Source organism: Lygodium microphyllum, chromosome 29 (genome assembly GCF_053477565.2).
Source record: "Lygodium microphyllum isolate KBCC chromosome 29, Lygodium_microphyllum_v1.1.10, whole genome shotgun sequence".
Lineage (NCBI taxonomy): Eukaryota > Viridiplantae > Streptophyta > Polypodiopsida > Schizaeales > Lygodiaceae > Lygodium > Lygodium microphyllum.
The window spans coordinates 49,604,265-49,620,328 of NC_141163.1; the positions used below are offsets into that span (position 1 = coordinate 49,604,265).

At 38.1% G+C, this 16,064-nt stretch overlaps 1 pseudogene across 2 annotated transcripts; it reads right to left on the reverse strand.

Annotated features, from left to right (window-relative positions):
• Positions 1–230: 230 nt before the first annotated feature.
• Positions 231–2,906, reverse strand: LOC148010605 (protein MIZU-KUSSEI 1 pseudogene; annotated as a pseudogene). Of its 2 annotated transcripts, none has more exons than XR_015689563.1 (2): positions 830–2,906; positions 231–615 (listed from the first exon to the last, which is right to left on the reverse strand). The product of XR_015689563.1 is annotated as a protein MIZU-KUSSEI 1 pseudogene, transcript variant X2 (transcript). The 2 variants fall into 2 exon arrangements; XR_015689562.1 differs by having other exon boundaries at positions 783–2,906.
• Positions 2,907–16,064: the final 13,158 nt, after the last annotated feature.

Here is a 16,064-nt window from a genome sequence, read left to right on the forward strand (position 1 = left end):
TTCTTATCTCTTTAAAGAGAGTCTAAGCTTCCACCCAAAGAAAACTCTCCCTTGAGATCAATCAATCTTCCTTCCTCTTGCCTAAGCTTATTGGGCTGCAAATATCATAAGATTTCTCCCTTTTGCCTCGTATCCCTCTACCTACTCCTACATTTAACCTACAAAATGCAGTAAATAAATAAAGTAGTTCAAAAATGTAAGGGGGACTGTGACTTGCAAGTTGCACTTAGTCTTATTTTTACAGTTTTTTGGAACTGTTTAATCCTTCATAAAATGTTGATACATGGCGTTATAAGTTGGCATGCTCTCAAAAATTGGTACTAGGCTAACCAGATGTGAGAACCATGTGAAGAGGGGCCAAATAGCTGAACACACGCAAACTTCATAAGATCACAAGCATTTATCTCTCATATGTGCCTTAATGTGTCCTTCGTACCTTATGGCGGCACCACAAAGAACCCCAGCTAGTACAATTCTGCAGCGAAACAGCTTGTATTTGGCTGTCTGCATGCTTCCTGCCCTTCTGAATCCTGATTCATCAGCCGCTTCGTCTTTCACCCGCTTCATCTTTGCATTGTCTGAAATCTAGCGTTGCAACGCCTATCCCCCAGAGATCTAAAAACAGGGATTTAGAAAACTGAATATATGACCGAGAAGATAGAGCATAATAATGCATGCAAACATTCAGAGAATTCCAGACGTGTTCTGATAGCCATTCTTTAAGCGCTGAGAAGATTAAACTTTGTCAAGTGAAGCTTTAGAAGCGGGGAATCTGCCAGTACAGTTCAAAGAAGATTGCGTAAATCTGAGGTCGGACATGGATGCAGACCTCCGTATATGGGGAGCTTTTTCCCAATTACTCAGCAAAGACCAGCTAAAAAGGATTCCAGTGTCCAGCCACAGCTACATCGCAGAGCCACAAAGACATTACAACTTCATGACATAAGAAGGGACAAGTTTATGTGAGTGAAATGATACATAACTCTGCACTGAGTTGTACACAGTACAAGCCACCTGGCACCAGCTAGATTTTGCTGTAAAAAGATTCAGGCATGCTCCAGAGATAAGATCATGAAATTAAGTAGCTTGTAATGTGGTGAATAGATTGTGACAGTATTGTACGATTATGCTAGCCCGGAGCACGTCTAAGTGCGTCATGTTTTCAAGCTCTCTCTCTGAAGATCAGTCATATCCGCAACAAGAATATGCTAAGCTCAGGCCCACCTGTGCCATCAGGATTCATCATATAGAAAGCTTCAGAGTCCTTGGACCCTACAACTCTCTCAAATCGTGCTCTCATGTACATCAGTTCGCTCTCAGGGCCTCCTTCATCCTTTGGCAGAACCCCTGCCCCCATTGAGACTGCTTGGACGATAGTCAGAATCTGTAAATTTATCTCAGAACATGCTTTTCTGAAGGCATAGCCAGTCTTTCTTCCATTGCAATACATTGTCCACACAGGCTCCAAGAAGAGTCGTCCTCTGTTCTGTCTCCTCTCACACTCGAGGGCTATGCGCACAAGGCCGGAGGCCATTTCCTTCACTAGGGAATTGGTTGGAGTGGCTAATTCCAAGAGGAGCACAGGCTCAGCTCTGGGATCCTCTTGCACAGAGAAATAGACATGGCCTTTTCTCTGGCCAAACAAGGTTCCTGTAACCCTATTTCCCAGCAGTTTGTTATCAGAGGGGAAAGGTGTCCATGCCCTGCATGGTATGGAGGGGGATGGGAACATATGAAAGATTGTGCGGAAGAAGGCAGCAGCCTTCTTGGTTCTACCTTTGGGCTGTGGCGACGATGAGGATGGCAACAATGACAGACTGCTGACAGCAGCAGCAGCCATGTCTGTACCGGAATCCAATTCGCTTGCGTTCATGGTAAGAAGCTGTCTGCTGCTGCTTGAAATGGAATCAAGAGCTGCACCTTGCGGAGATATTTTGAGCTGTCTGTGGTTCAGCATTTAATTGCTTCCGTAAAAGACCAACGTTTCTCCTGTCTATCACAGCTGAATCAAATGCACTGTTTCTTAGTTCTATATTAAGAGCTCCTCAGGCATGACAGCTTTTCTCGTCCATGTGCTCCTCAGGCTTGAGACTGTTTTCCTGTAAGCAGAAGCTTTGACCATCTGTGCTCCTCAAGCATGAAGGCTTTTCTTGATTGTTCATGAGGCTTTTCTCTTGTAAGAAGCAGCTTGATTATCTGTGCTCCTCAGGCATGAAGCCTCTTCTTGATTATCTCCTCTAATTCGAGCCGCATGAGGCTTCTGTTTTCTTGTAAGAAGACGCTTGATCATCTGTGCTTCGCAGGCATGAAGTTCTTTCTAGATTATGTGCTCGCTAGGCATAAAATTTTTTCCTTGAAAGAAGACGCCTGATCATCTGTACTGCATGCGGCATGAGTGTTGATTGATCATCCGACAGCCAGGGGTGCATCTCTAAGGGAGCTTTCTCAAGCAGATTCGCATCACAGCTTCTTACGACGACTAGTCGGTTATGAACCTTGCCATAAAACAGTGACGCCATAGCAACATACCTTGCAAGACAGCACAGCTGTGACAGGCAACGTTGGTGTCTCAGGCATTTATTTGTACTCCTCGAAGGCAGGCGTCAGAGGGATTTGCACTCCTCGAAGGCAGGCAACCCCCGGGGTACTTGGCAGAGTTAGAAGCCCAGGGTCGATCCTCTCATCTGTATATTGCATGGGACGTCAAAGGCAAGAGAATGAATCAAGAATCGAGGAAGCGTGCCATGAGATGGCAGGTTAGGGTGACGCGTGGTTGAAGGCGTGAGAATCAGGAACCATAGCCGCAGCATGAAATGGCAGCTTTAGACATTTGGACTCTGGGGCAGCTTCAGGTGGTGGCGGGGAGAGAGAGAGAGTGTGTGTGGGTGTTTGCCGAGGGGGGAGTTTTTTCTCTCTTTTTTTGGGGGGGGGGGGGGGGGGACGTGGGTTTCCTTCATCCTTTAACGAGCACAAGTTTTACAACAACCTTCTCCAAATTGTCAAGAAAAAATACATCTCCAAAAATATATAGAGGTTCAACATGCCTAGTAAACTAGCAAGAGTTTAAAAGACATGTTGGTCATTCATTGGTAGGTTTTGCATTCTCTCTCTCTCTCTCTCTACTATTTTTTCATTATATAAGTTTATGTCAATTCTAACTCTTGTTATTATCTTCTTATAGAGATCAATTTGGACAAGATTGCATAGGTGCTCCTCATTCCTCTCTCTCTCTCTCTCTCTCTCTCTCTCTCTCTCTCTCTCTCTCTCTCTCTCGGTTGTGGAGGTGGGGTCCAAGTTAAGTTTGCAACCTTGCGGTTGCAATACCTTTACTCCATTCTCTACATGTGCAAGGCAAATACACTTGGACATGATGTAGCTCATAGTTTTTGTTATAGTTCCGGGAAATTTGAGAGCATTGAGCTTTCAAATTTCCATTCCCATGCTATCTTGTTATATTTATAATGTGAGGAGTTTAACCTCTCTCTTCTTCCTTTTGGATGTTCCAACAAAATAAGTTACATCTATCAAATCGCACCCTCTTGCTTGGGCGCACGGACCTCTTGTGGATATAGGTGGACTTAAAAGGGGAGAGAGAGAGAGAGAGAGAGAGAGAGAGAGAGAGAGAGAGAGGTTGGTGGGACAAGGGAGCTAATAACATGTCAACTACCAAAGAGGGCAATTTTTTATTGTGGCTAAATATTTCAATCTCCTCATCTTTTGTTCTCTATGTTGGCTAGCCCTCCCATATTGTTGTGCCCAGTCACTAAGTTGGCTAAACCATCCACTACCCACTTGTATGTCAATGACTCTAGCATGGCTATATGGGCATGCTCGAACACATGGGTGTTTGCTATAGAACCTATGTCACATGCATTGTTTCGCATTGCAAACCTTTACCCATGTTGATTCACATTGTAAACCTTTAACTCCAACTTCATTAGTATTTTACAAACTAAAAAACCCATATTCTCAAACCAAAAACTTAGGCTAGTTTATCAATATTAATAGCATTGGTAGCCTCTTCAAGTTAGTAGTTTAGTGGAGAATTAATAATATGGATTTTGTAACAAAAAACTACTCATGGAGAATCTAGTGGAGAATCAATAATATGGTAGCCTCTTCAAGTTAGTAGTCTAGTGGAGAATCAATAATATGGATTTTGTAACAAAAAACTACTCATGGAATTTATCACTATTAATAGCATTGGTAGCCTCTTCAACTTAGGCTAGTTTGAACTTTCTACTTAAATGGATGAGAATCATATCAAAGAAGAAAAAAGATAGCTAGCCTACTTCAACATTAGTCAACCATGAAGAAGTGGGATAGACCTAATAGGGACATTGATCTCAAGATGAAAATGAGGGAACATTTTAGACACTTTCAATGGAAGATAAATAGAGCAACAAATATGTGAAAGTTATTCCCAATGATATGGAATCTTGAATTAGTAAAATGATTAGGTTTGGAAGGTCACTACTTCACAAGTGTTCCAAGTGTTACTTTGGAGAGTCCTTATGAATAGATCACCTCCTACAAGGATAGGCTCAACAATTTTGAACAAGTTTTATCTAAATGCTTATATTTCAAAAGAGAACATGAGTGTGTCTGTCATTTTTCTTGGATGTGTTATGAAATTTGGTCACAATGGTACAAAGTTGAGACAATCATGCATACAAAAACATGCATTACATAGTTAATCTATAGAAAAATCATATTGGATGATAGTGGTAGCACGAAAGTAGAATCATATAAGCTTTTGGATCTGACAAAAGTTGCCACCTTGAGATAAATATGGCTACTCAAAACTAATATATTGCATGGTAACAAAAAGAGGGAAAAATATATAATTGTTGATGTGTTCCCTAAGCGCATTCAGGAAGTTCTTGGATGTTTAAAGAAATTGAGGCACACTTCAATTGCCTTTAAGATAACTTTTAGTTTACTCAACAAGTACTATGGATATTTGCTTGTTTGAACTTTCCATATTAATGCATGAAGGTGTTTTCTTGTAAGCATAAGCTTGACTATGCAGTTGTTATGTAGTTTACTCAACAAGTACTAGTGGATACTTGCTTATTTGAACTTTTCACCTATCCACTAAGGATATTGTAATATCTTTTTGATAAATATGTTTCATTGCTTTGGAAATTGAAAACAACTACATGTATGTACCTTTATATAGAACACTATGACTAAAGACAATAACCAACTACAAACCCAACTTAGTGTTGTTAAGAAGATTGGTGTAAATGATTTTACTTAAGCAATTGATTGCATGTTTAGTTTACTCAACAAGTACTAGCAGATACTTGCTAATTTGAAACTTTCCATCTATTATCTAAGGATATTGTAATATCATGTTTATAAATATATTTTTCTACCTTGTAACTTGAAAAGAACTACATCTATGTACCTTTGTATACGACATGCTATGACAAAAGACAATAACCAAATGTAAACCCACCTTAACGTTGTTAAGAACATTGGCATAAACGATTTAAGTGATATTATCGGAGGGGTTGTAGTCAAAAGGTCATATCCACTAGGGATCAGAGAGAAAAGGAAGTAGAGAATATGAGATAAAAGAGAAGAAAAAGAAATAGTAGGAGATTCAAATAAATTCCAAGAATGTTGAAAATCAAGTTCTCTTCAAGACATGTCCATACATCATGAATCAATTAGAAAACCTTCTGCCAAGTCTGCCAAAGCCTTTACACAATATAAAGACAAAGCTCAATGATTCAGACTCTGCATGTGTTACATGTAAACTTAGTTGTATATCCAAGACAAAGAGTCCAAACAATCCAAATGTCAATAAGTTTAGATGATTTCTTGGTAGGAGAAGCCCGAATACTTCTCCCGAGAGCACTATGTATTGATAAAACCTGAGAAGGAAAACAAAAGCCATGTACAAGACTCCAAACACACTTTAGCCTTGTGTTTTTATTATTACAGTAGTCATTAACTGATTTTTTGATGGCCAAAATCCAAGGCAAATGGTTCTTGATTATCTAGACGATGTCTACTACTCAGAAGCAATCTCCAAGCATTAGATTTCCTAGAGCTCCCTATTATACCCAAAAATGTGCACCAAACACTAGCTTCTACTATATTGCTCAAATGGCGAATTTGATGGTTCCATAGGCTCCAAAAGGGGGGTATAACCCTAGGATACCTAATCAAAATTCACTTGGATTGCTCATTCTCCTCTACTCTCATTCAAAGTGTTGTTTGCTACCCATAAACTACAATCACGCATTGCGCAAATTTGGGAGCCCTTCTTTTTTACATGAGATCCACCGAACTAGTTAAAAAACAACTTACTTTTTGCATGTCACTCTACTCTATAAGTTTCCTATATCTTTTTAAGATATTTACAATAGATAATATCCAAAATATCAAAAAATAGGCTAAAACTATCCCAAAATCTCTTATTTTTGAGCCATCCATAGTATAGACACTAACATTAATGACTAATATGACATTGACTCTCTAGACTATTAAGAAAGTCGGATGATGATGCACTCCAAGGTTTTTCACATTGTGTTTGCATAGTGGCACGACATCGACCCCTTATGAACCTGCACATCCTCTGGTATGTGCCAAAGTCCTAGTTGTCACCAAATTTAGAGTCCTCCTCATCCTTTGCAGCCATATCATTTGCTTCTTCATCTTCCATATCTTCCTAGATAGCCCTTGTATCATGCCACTATTTTCATCCAATTATGGCAACTCATAGGTAGTAGATTTTTGCGTCTTAAATAATTTGATTCCTTTCCATGCTACCATAACTCTTATGGCTATCCCATCTAGCTCATTTAATGCATAAGTAGCATTATCAAACACTTGTCTTACCACATTGGACCTGAACCATCGTTTGGAGACGTTATGCATAAGATATGTTGGTTTTTCAAACTTCTATTATAAACTAGTACCCAATCCCCATCTTGTATGGTGCTTGGTCTCAATCTATGCCTTTTGTCAAACCTTTTCTTGTTCTGTATCCTTGTTGCCCTTAACTTGTTTTGACTTCCTTTCCAACTATCTAATACGTAAGGCCAACAACTCCTCTCGATTCAGCTCCTCTTTCCAAGGTAGAATACTCCATGTGACTGACATCTCTTCTACCACCATGATAGGTTTTTGACTGTACATCGATTCAGCATGCATGTACCCTATAATAGTAGTATGAGTTGTTTTGTCTGTCCCCACAAAATAAGGAAGCAATCGTGGCCACTCGTTTACCTTCTTTCCACATGCTTTTGCCAATGCATTCACAATAGCTAGGTGACCTCTTTCACTTTTGCCATTTTCTTTAGGGTTACAAGCTGAAGTTGAAGCAAGCTTTATCCCCAACCATGCAAAGAAATCATGTACTTCATTCACATCTAGCTCACCCTATCTACTGTAATTTTTTCCACACAACCATATCGACAAAAGATCTCTTCTAATAAGTGAAAAGTACACATTGCATTTGTTGTCTTGGTACGTAGAGCTCTCCCTTCCACTTGATTAGTTAAGTCTTCACGGGCAAGTATAAGATACCTCATTTGCCAAAGACATGTAGGCATCATGATTAAATCAACTCCACTTAAAATGAAGAGACAAGGGATATGTGGGTTGCAATCTATCCTGATGTCTCACAAATGAATATATTTGACATGTCATACATGTTTTCACAAAGTGAGCAACATCCTTATATATACCCTCCTACCAATATCTTTATTTGATCTTTCCAAAAGTACCCCAAACACCTCTATGGCCAGTCCATAAGCTTTGATGAAACTCTTGTATAATGTTCACTTGTAAAGCTTTGTCACCTAGAACTTGCAATGGCATACCCTGTTTCTTCTTAGCATGTTCCTATAAGTACCTATGTTTTCCATCATCCCATCTTCATTCTCATAGTGTGCAATCCACCAAAGCATATCAATGTCCGAGGTAGCACAACTAGTAATCATACCCAATATCAGCAAACAATCAATCTCAAGGACTACACGAGCACCCATAAAATACTTCTTTTCACATTCAAGGGCTATCACAATTTCCCATAATTCTCTTTTTACATGTGGATATATTCTCTACAATTCAATCAATACTTTAGCACCAAACCGAATTGCATATCTTTGCCCTTTCTCATCATCTTGCCCAATTGCCCATCCAGTCCCAATTGGGCTCATATCAATGGTAATAATGATAGGCTTCCCATGTGAATAATCAACCTTTCTCAATGTAGGAGCAGATTTCAAGAGTCGCTTCAATTGTTTCATTGCATTCTGATGCTTCCTTTCGTATTGAAACCTTTGATTTTTCCTAGAGCTGATATAGAGTATCAACTACATGTGCAAAGTGAAGGATCCATATCAAATAGAACACACATGTACCCAATAATCTACACACCTCATATACATTCGTGCATACATCTTGCATTCTATCAATCCCATCTATTTTCACTAGTGATGGTCTTCGCCCATATGGCCCACATATATACCCAACAATCAAAACCTCTTCAACTCAAAAGATTGACTTTTTTCCAGAAAGAGTTAAATGCACCTCTTCTAGATGTGTCAAAATTCTTTCACAATCAACAATATGGTCTGCAACAAACTGCTTGTAACCATGAGCATCCATCTCTTCATTCTTTTCATCCACTGCACACCCTTTGATTGGAACATCATCCAAGAAGGGCATTGTCAATTGTGGTATAAAATCCTTGAGTACCCTGTTCATAGCATTTGCCATGTGTGCCACTGAGTTGATTGCACCCCACAGGGGAGAGTACACATCCGTACTAACCCCAAGGGAGTCTTCATGGTTGTGATATTATTACTCTCAACTGCAAGCTGAAACTGATCATACCCTAAGTAAAGATCACCCAAAGAATAGATCACTATGCTTGCAAAAGCCTCTACAAATTCATCAACCACAGGACCTGCACCCACATTTCTTATGGTCACTTTATTGATCTATTGCATGTCTTGAATAAATCTCAAAGCCCCCTTTTTTTGGCACACTAAACCAACGATTTGAGTACAAGGCTAAAAAGGGCTCCAAGATCTTTGTGCATATCTTTTCATTTAGCAAATCTATTAGCTTTGGCGAGTAAGCTTTAGGCACTGGAATATGCCCCAAGTTCCATGGTACATGTGGCACATTCAACTATAAACCGATGACTTATATCTTTAGGATCCCGTAAACTTGGCTACCTTGACATTTTCTCATATAGACCCTCATTGTTTGTGGAAGTGGCAAAGTAACTAGTTTTACCTTTTTGTCAACTATTTTATATTTTGTCTCCACAACTGCTTCAATCCATTGTAATCCTTAATATACTGAGCAAACAATGCTATAAGATCATACATGTCCAAAGAACATACTGACTCTCATTGTAGCAATGTACTAGTTGCATCTCCAAGAAATTAATGCTTTCTCTTAATTATGTCAATGATTTTGTCATGAAATTCCCACTTGGTGAATTCCACTCGACTATTTAAAATCTCTTCTTCAAGAACCTTCTTGAGATTCGTGTCTGCCTCAATATCACACTGTAGCTTATATCCTAGTTGCTTGCCCTTCTTTTTGCCCTCTTGTTTGCTATCATGTTTCTGCTCTTGCCTAACCTCTTCCATAACATGCTCAAGAGGTGGCTGAGTTGTAGCATTAGGCTTATCCACACTTCTTCTTGTCACTCTCTTAGATACCCTTGCATTATCTTCATCTCTCTTCCATTTCTCTTCCACAAGTACATTTGTGTTTTGCACTTTTACTAAATATGCATACATTGAATATGCATCTACCGGTGATTTCCAACCAGTTAGTTCATGAATGTCTTGCCTTGCATGAGACATTTTACTATCAGTAGCTTTCCTCTTTTTAGCTACATGCAAAGAAGCATGTGTCCATATTGCAACCTTTGGACCAACCATCACTTGGCCAGGCATTCTATCCAACTGTAGACCAAAAGTAACAGCATGTACAACCACATAAGCATTTCGAATAGCCAAGTCTTCCAATAAATTTTGCATACCTCCCTTTCCAAAATCCAAAGCAAGAGGCAATCCCATTTCTTATGCATGGATCTTGTCAACTTTTCAAAAGATGAGCTCTCATACTCTAAGGCCTTGTGATAAGCAACATAATCTTTCCTTTCATGCTGCAAACTATCACACCACAAATACCTTTTCCCTGGTTTAGGGTCTGTTGTTCGTCCCCTTTCCTCTTACCCTTTCTCATCCAATTTTGCAACCTTCAACTAAAGATCCTGCATTCATTTAACCAATTCATCTAATACATCTTCCCTAATAGTGGGAACAACAGGTACAACTATAGAGTTAGCCATAGAAGCAGATGGCTTACCAAATACATCAACTATTTTGCCCATAACAATGGGCAAGCTAGATACACGCAATTTTTCTCTTCTTCTATGCTTTTTCACCAGTGTAATAATATCATCCTTAACATGCCTCTACTTTTTTTAAAGCCCTGTCTCTCTACAATCTAATTCTCTAACAAATCATCAAGCTTCTCTTAAAGTTTAGGATCTGTCACTTGTAGAAACAATTCAAATTTCTGACTTGCAAGAGCTTGATGTTCTACAAGATCTAACTACTCAAACCGACTTTCAAATTATCTTAATAACTCTATATCCATAAGAACCTTATAGGGTTTTAAAATCCACTCTTAGAAATTCTTGTGGGTAATCAAACTGGTGTCTTCAATGTAAAATTCTTCCCAAACTGTCTTCTTAAAAGATACCCACTCCGAGAAAGTCTTGCGGATAACCAAACTGGTATATTCAATTTAAAATTCTTCCTAGTGTGTCTTCTTAAAATCTACATAGTTAGCATCCTACATGTACAGTTCAGTAACTCAGGCTTTCAATTAATATACAATGACTCGTACAAAATATCAACTGCATGCAAGTCGAGCCACCCCAAAGAAGTTCATCTTTTGAGCATATGTATGTAAATATGTAGATATATTCATGCCATTCAACAACTTCATCTCAAGCTCTACTACCTACAGAGCATTCATCACAAAGTTTTTAATCTAAGTAGAAGACTGGATCACATATTGTTGTTGTTGTACCTACATAAGCATGTTCATATTCTGCACTAACCACTGCAAAACATCACTAGAAACTATGCTTGAAGGTTTTCCATTCTACCTTTCCTTCTAATGACCTTTCATGTCATTTTCACTAATGTCAGAGGGGTTTTAGTCAAAAGGTCATATCCACAAGGGATCTAAGAGAGAAGAAAGTAGAGAATAGGAGATAGGAGAGAAGAAAAAGAATTGACAGGAGATTCAAATGAATCCCAAGAATGTTGGAAATCAAATTCTCTTTAAGACATATCCATACATCATGAATCAATTATAAAACCTTGTGCCAAGCCTACCAAATCCTTTACACAATATAAAGATAAAGCTTAATGATTTAGACTCTCCATGTATTACATGTAAACTCTACTGTACATCCAAGACAAAGAGTCCAAACAATCCAAATGTCAATAGGTTTAGATGATTTCATAGTAGGAGAAGCCCAAGTACTTCTCCTGAGAGCACTATGCATTATAGCACTTCAACCATGTGTATTATTAGTTATTATAGCAGTCATAAACTAATCATTTGATGGCTAAACTCTAAGACGAATGGTTCTTGGATTATCTAGACAATGTCTACTACTCAAAAGCGATCTCCGAGCATTACATCTCTTGGCGTTCCTTGTTATATCCAAAAATGAGCACCAAATATTAACTTCTACTCTACTACTTAGATGGAAAATCTAATGGTTCCATTGTCTCCAAAAACTACCATCACATGCTGTGCAAATTCGAGAGCCCTTCTTTTTTGCATGAGATCTCCCAAATTGGTTGAAAAAGCAACTTGCTTTTTGTATGTAATCCTACTCTAGAAGTTTTTACATTTTTAGGATATTTACAATAAATAATTTTCAAAATATAAAAAATACGCTAAAATTATCCAAAAATCTCATATTTTTGAACCATCCTTACTATGGACACTAGCACTAATGACTAATATGACATTGGCTTTGTAGATTAATAAGAAAGCTAGATGATGATGTACTCCAGGGTTTTTCACATTGTGTCTACACATAGCAGCATGATGACGTAAGTAGTTGGATGCATATTTACATGACAACCAAGACATGCAATTTACAATGGTTTCATCTCACTGTAGGTTTACACTTTGACTCACACTTGTAATATCCCCATTACTTAGTTTATTTAATAAATAATGTGCGCATACATTCCAAAAATTGATTTATGTTGAAAACAAAATGGTAAAGATTGCACCTTTGAAGATAATTGATGAGGTATTATATGCTAGTTCATGGAAGGAAGGCTTGGGAATCCCTCCCAAGACAAGCTTATTAAAACTATGTTTCTAGTATAGAACAACAAAAAGAACTAGCCTAGTGAATAGTTACTTGGCAGTTAAGTGCACTTGGGTGATGACACTGCCAGAATGGATGACCTCCTGAGAAGCTTTTCTTACAAGCTAGTGGGAGCTTCTCGCACGCAGCCAATGGCACCAATGAAGCCTTTGTAGCCCATTGCCAAGTATGCGAACGCTAAGATGCCAAGGTTGTCGCCTTAGTCGTGAGCGCGCCTAACGATGTGACGCACGGTGCTCGTCATATCTTTATCTCCATGCTATGTCCCAAAAATGGAACTCGTCTCTGACATCATCGATGATGTCATCGAAAACACTAAAAACAAGTGTTCTCTCTTTATCCTCCCCTCCCCCCTGATTACTATATAAGCAAGGATAGAGTGTCAGGTTAGAACAACAACCCATGCAGAAGTCTCTCTGTTGTTGATGCAATGAAGCTCTGATGCAATTAGCCGAGTCTCTCTCTCTCCACACCTATGCGGAAGCACTGCTCAAATCCATCAAGCTTCTTTCATGGCTCCCAAGAGACATCGAGGTGCTGAGGGAGGTCATGCTCGGAGAGCTCCCCAATGCGAGGAAGTAGTCGTCGCTGTGAGGGAACTCAACACGAAGCTGAAGCACAAGCAAAAGTTACCCCCAAATCCATTCAACCCGAAGGACCGGTTATTCCATACCAAACCGAGGTTGCAGTCATAAATCATAATCACGATGGATGGATGAACTAAGATAATCATGTTTAGTACATAAGAAAACTATTACTTTAAAGCTATTAACTCTAAAACTTCCCCTTTAACTTTTAAAATAAATGCATCTTATTTGTAAACTACATTATAGAAATTAGATTTCAGCCTATATTCTTTACTCATAACCCCTCACCTTCCTATCATTTAATGTTATGCTTGTGGTGGTAGCTGTAGAGAGTGTTTTCATGTCATTTTCTTGTTCAAAAAGCAATAAATCACGCACTATAACATGGAAATGGGGCTAAGCTGAGGCTAAACCTCATGCCTTAGACCCATCATACATCCACTAACATATTTGTATTTTTTCGTAACTTTTTGACGCATGTTATGTAATTATTATTATAACTTATTGACACCCAATGTGGCTTTGGCAATGATATGATATTTCCTTTCACTCTTTTTTCATAGCCATTCATCATATAGGATTATGGTTCAACTTAAGACATTTAACTTTCATAGCTTCATAGCTATTTACCATACATGATGGTGGTTTGACTTGAGACATTTTTCATAGCCATTGACCCTACATAGTGAGTCCATGTTTATGTAAACGTGTCCATTTAAAACACACACACACACACACACACGCTCTCTCTCTCTCTCTCTAATATATATATATATATATATATATATATGGTAAGTGTGTGTTTATGAGTGCAATACATGAGGGAAGCTTTGTAGGGAGCAAAAGTTTGAGGAATGCATTTCGAAAAATACATTCTCTACTTAAGATAGTGTCTCACTATTTAGTGTGAATTCTTGTCACATGAGAAGGGCCTAGAAAAGTGTACAAAACATGCATGTTATTGTTGAAACCAAGAGATTCAATATCTCAAACAATGAGTACAAGGCGACTACTACTCCTTCACAAACTTTGTTGCTTTACCATAGCCAATCATATCGTGGATATGTTGGTGATACACTTAGCAATTTTGAACCATTTGGCTCACACCCCTAAACATATGCATATGGGGAAGCCATGTTTGTTGTTTAATGTTTATAAAAACCATACACAAACTAGGCCAAGAGGAATTATTTCCATGATGAAATCTCAAGTTGTTGTTTTTGCGAATAATGCAGTGCAAACAATTATTATTGTTCATATCTCTTTGTCACAACATTAGTTTGCCTTGTTAGACACATCCCATAAAGTTTTGATCCATGTTAAACAAATCAATGAATTCTCACTTATGAATGCCCAAGATTTTTGAAATCCTTGTGATTACTTTTCAATCATATTGAAAAACACCAAACTTAATATGAGCTTATTTGGTGGTATTTCCCCATCAACTCGAGCACATCCATGCAAATTACAAAGATTATATTCACATAGCTCAATGCAAAGGTAATAGTGACTCCAATGTGAAAGAATCAAGCTTGAAAATCTTTTCAAAAACAACAACAATAAAATCCTTTGTTTCAAGCCACTAATGAACCTTGATGCAATTGGCTTTTCAATGTGTGAGCCTACATAGGAGAAAGGCTTGTATGGAGGACTTTATTAATTGATTCTCAAATTGTTTCAATCTATTACTTTTTCCTTAGTTTCTATACGTTGCATCACATGGGTTGTAAGTGATTCATTATGTGGTGGGCAACAAGAATTCATGATTGAATTGAATAAGGTTCTCCAACCTTATTCAAACCACTTTGGATTGTTTATTCATGGCACATGTGTCTTGATTGCTCATATGTATATGTGACCATTAAGTCATTAATAAGGTGGTGCACGTAGATCATGAAGCTAGTCTTCATTACTTGCACAAGTTCAGGGCTCAAGCGAGCTTATTTTGGTGGTTAAGAAGTTCAAAGTCATTGCTACCACATTGATGAGCACTTATATATTTTCATGTGTACACTACTAAAAGGCTAATAATGTGGCCCTCTTGTCACTTGTGTGTAATACTCAAAAGCTCCATCGTGTTACACCTTCAAGTGATAAATTTTGCCAAAAAGCATTAAAAGTGCATCATTAAAAGAGTTGCCACACCCATTATGGTAACCACATGCTACATTTAAGCATCCTCTTCTTATTTTGGTCCCATATAAATGGAAGCCATATATTAATCCACATGTAGCATAACAACATTCACATAATTGTAAAAGCTACAAAAGTTATTGCTGGGGACACTTAAGCCTTGTATATAATGTGGAAAATTTCAAAATGATTTTCTATGATGAGGATCAAGTGGGTTAGAATTTCAAGAGAAATATCACTTGGTTACACTACAAATTGTATAATAACCTACAACAACAAATACCAACAATACATGCAATGATTTGTGATTTACAAAGGTTTGAGAACTAGCAAGAAATAGCCATGTACACTAGATGTTCAAAATCATTCACCTCGATTCTATTTCTTAAAAGAATGTGTGGTGGTTGCAATCTTCAGTGTAACAATTCTTATGGGGACCATTTCTCTTGCTTCATTTAATATGGAACCATTTTTGTTAGAAAGATAAGGGCTCCTATTTTCTCTCTCTTATTTTGAGAATATGTGTGTGTGCGTGTGTGTGTGTGTGTGTGTGTGTGCAAATAATGGTTGTTTATAGACACTTAAAAAATACAAGTCTATATAATCATTCACAATTGCCTTGAATGGGGAAACATAAGGGGTGTAAAGAGGGCTAGCCATTGTCAATAGCCATTGTCAAACACAAAGGGAGTGAAGGAAACTAACCATTGTCAAACACAAAGGATGCCATTGCAATAGAATGAAGTATAGATGTGGTCCATAGACATACATTTATGGGTGTGTCTATAGTCACATTAACCAGCATGTTAAATGGTGCATCATGAAGTGCATTTACATGAGCATCTATATTCACATTTATCATTGCACTTGAACACATTTATAACCTTGTTTAGAAGGCATATGAGCACATTTATAAGCACATGTGT